This window comes from Pezoporus wallicus, unplaced genomic scaffold (assembly GCF_028554395.1).
Source record: "Pezoporus wallicus isolate ANWC-B61680 ecotype Strahan unplaced genomic scaffold, APGP_CSIRO_Pwel_v1 contig_6401, whole genome shotgun sequence".
NCBI lineage: Eukaryota > Metazoa > Chordata > Aves > Psittaciformes > Psittacidae > Pezoporus > Pezoporus wallicus.
The window spans coordinates 2,077,374-2,080,093 of NW_026638608.1; positions in this window are offsets into that span (position 1 = coordinate 2,077,374).

A 2,720-nucleotide genomic window follows, 5' to 3' on the forward strand; every position below is an offset into this window, starting at 1 on the left:
CGGCGGCGGGCGGCGCTCCCGCAGCGCGGCGGGCGGGCAGGGCCCGGCGGCCCCAGGCACGGCGGGGAGGGGGGACCGCAGGACCGCAGCCCCCCCACCGCCCCCGGCGCGGCTGCGGCGGCCCGGAGCCTCGGGAACATCGCCCCCGGCGGCGGCGCGGCAGGGGAGAGCGGGGACAGCGAGGGGGGGACGGGGGATTGACCCCAAGGCATCTCCCGGGGAAGGAAAGAGCTCGGTGCCTCTGCCCTGCGGGCTGCCCGCACGCGTGCCCCTCGGCCGGCGCCTCTGCCCCAGCACGGAGAGTCAGCCCGGCACTGGGATCCAGCCCCTTGTGGGGGCCGGGGCCCACCAGAGCCCCCCGCCTGGGTGCTCAGCCTGCCGAAACGGGACCGCGGCGGATACGGGCTGGATAGGTCAGCACCTCTAGGTCTTATCGTTCTGAGGGGACTCAAGTCTTGATCAGAACTCCGTATTTCCCAAAGTTCAGGAGAAGAGGCTGGGTGCTCAGCCACTGGCCCACACAGGAAGTTTTGATCCAGCCTTGGAAACAGATATAGAGGCTCATCATTAAAAAGGATGTAAAAATGAAGGAGTTTGTACCTAAAAAGCACATCATTCAGCATCTTTGTAATCAAACACAGTTAATTAAGTGGCAACAGGTGCTTCAATAATGATACTCTGTTTAGAAACAGTAAAAATAATGGTGTCAAATCAGACATATGTTCCCAAAGAGGAAAGGACCCTGTTCCTTCTTGCTCATCTTCAGACAGTGATTGTGCCTCACTGTGAGACTTGGATACCTCAGCAGTTTATGCACCCAGAAAGATGAAAGTGTGATTATCGAATAATAAGCTTACTCATGCTAGCTCTGCTCTTGCTGGCACATGCACAGCAGTTACTATGGGATGACACAGAATTCTCTGCAACAGCCCAAGTGCAACTTCTGCAGCCTGGGTCCCACTGTGGCCTGTTCTGCTGTGCTCCCACCTCAACAAACATGCTGGTCAGGGCAAAGCCGCCACGGAAGGACAATTACAGTGTGGCCCTGGCTCAGTGTGCTGTGCTCCCTCAGCTGTGCTGTCAGGATGAGATGTGCAGCAGCCATGAGCAATTCCTGCACAAGGTGCCCTCCATCCATCCTCAGGAGGACAGAGAGAACAGACCGATCCTTCTGGCCCATCCTACTTTGGATGCCTGGCAGCAGCTCTCGATGCCTAAATGGGCTGTCAAAGGGTTTGTGGTGGGGATGTTTGTCAAGCAGCAATTTGCCATTCAAACCTGAATTGCCATTTCAGCTCCTAATTATAGACAAGGTACCTTCTTAGGGTTGGTTTTGGTTTAGGTTTGTTTGTTGGTTGTTTTTGAGGTTTTTTTTTGGGGGGTGGTATTTCAGAACAGGCTGCTCCTGTTTGATACCAGCAGGGCAGAACCACTGCTCGTGGCTGGATGAACACGAGCATTGGCTTTCCCTACCACAGCTGCATTGTTGGAGCCATGGCTGCTCACAGTGATCCTTCTGCCAGGAAGCTCAGAGGTAGGAGGAGGCTGAAACAAACACTTCTCAATAGCTCTCTGTCCCAAGAAAGTTAATTCCATCAGGATGTGACATTGCTTGTAGAGAAGCTGCCATTTCTGGAATTGCAGCTGGTGGTGAAGAGATATTGCTGTGAGAAAGCTCACACAGATTAAGATTCCTGTCCAGCCTAACACTGCCATCACCCTCCTTGGGGTCTTTTGAGCTATTCCTGAGGACTGCAGTGACACTTCTGTCTACAGGTCAGTTGTAGCTTCTTGCCCCAGTCAAGTGAGCACTGCAGAACCAGGAGCAGATGCCTCATTAGTGAGAAGGGACTCACCAGTGCAGGTGTGATTCATTGCATTGGAGAGCACTTGAGGGATCAGGGCATGAAACTGCTTGACTAACACAGGCAATAACAATGCAGGCAGGGGCCATGTTACAGATCCAAGCAACAAAACAGCAGCAGCAGCTGAAAAAAACTATGAAATGGGCCAGAGTGAGAGCACAGACCAGATACCTGGCTGTCCACAATACTTGTGTTTGGGTTTCAGTTGGGAACAGACCCCACCTGTTCAGCGAATCTGTTGTACATCTTCCTCACAAATTCATTTTAGAGGTTCTTCATGTATCTCCTTTACTAGACAAATTAATCTTGGGATCACAGTGGCTGCATAGCATCCACTGCATACTAAAAAGCTAGCTATTCTGGAGCCAAATGCCAGGGAGAATTGGTACCCACTGCAGGGAGAAGCACATAATTCCAGCATGGCTGAGTGGCAAGATGCGCAGGGACATCTCTCCAGAGAGTGCATGGCCCCTCTTCCATCTGGCAGCACGAAAGAGGACAGGCCTGAATCCTCAAGACACAAAGATTATATTATGTAATGTGCATGCTCGCTGCTTCCAGAGATGGAGCTAAGTCAGAACTCTACATGTGAGTCAGAGGCCAAGGCAGAGGGGTGCTGCACTCCCTTCCCAAAGCAGGGGCATTCTGAAACCAGTGAGTAGCCTGGGGCTGGGGGGAAGCACCACCTGCAAGTGTAAAATCCTGTCTTTCCTTGAAAGTGTTATCAAAAACCATGCACATGAGCAAATGCATGAGCATTTCTGGGGGGAAGAGCTTGATCAATTCTTTGTGGCTTCACCCATGTAGAGAAAATGTTTGATAAAATAGAGAATACTGTTCTCTATTTCAGTTCAG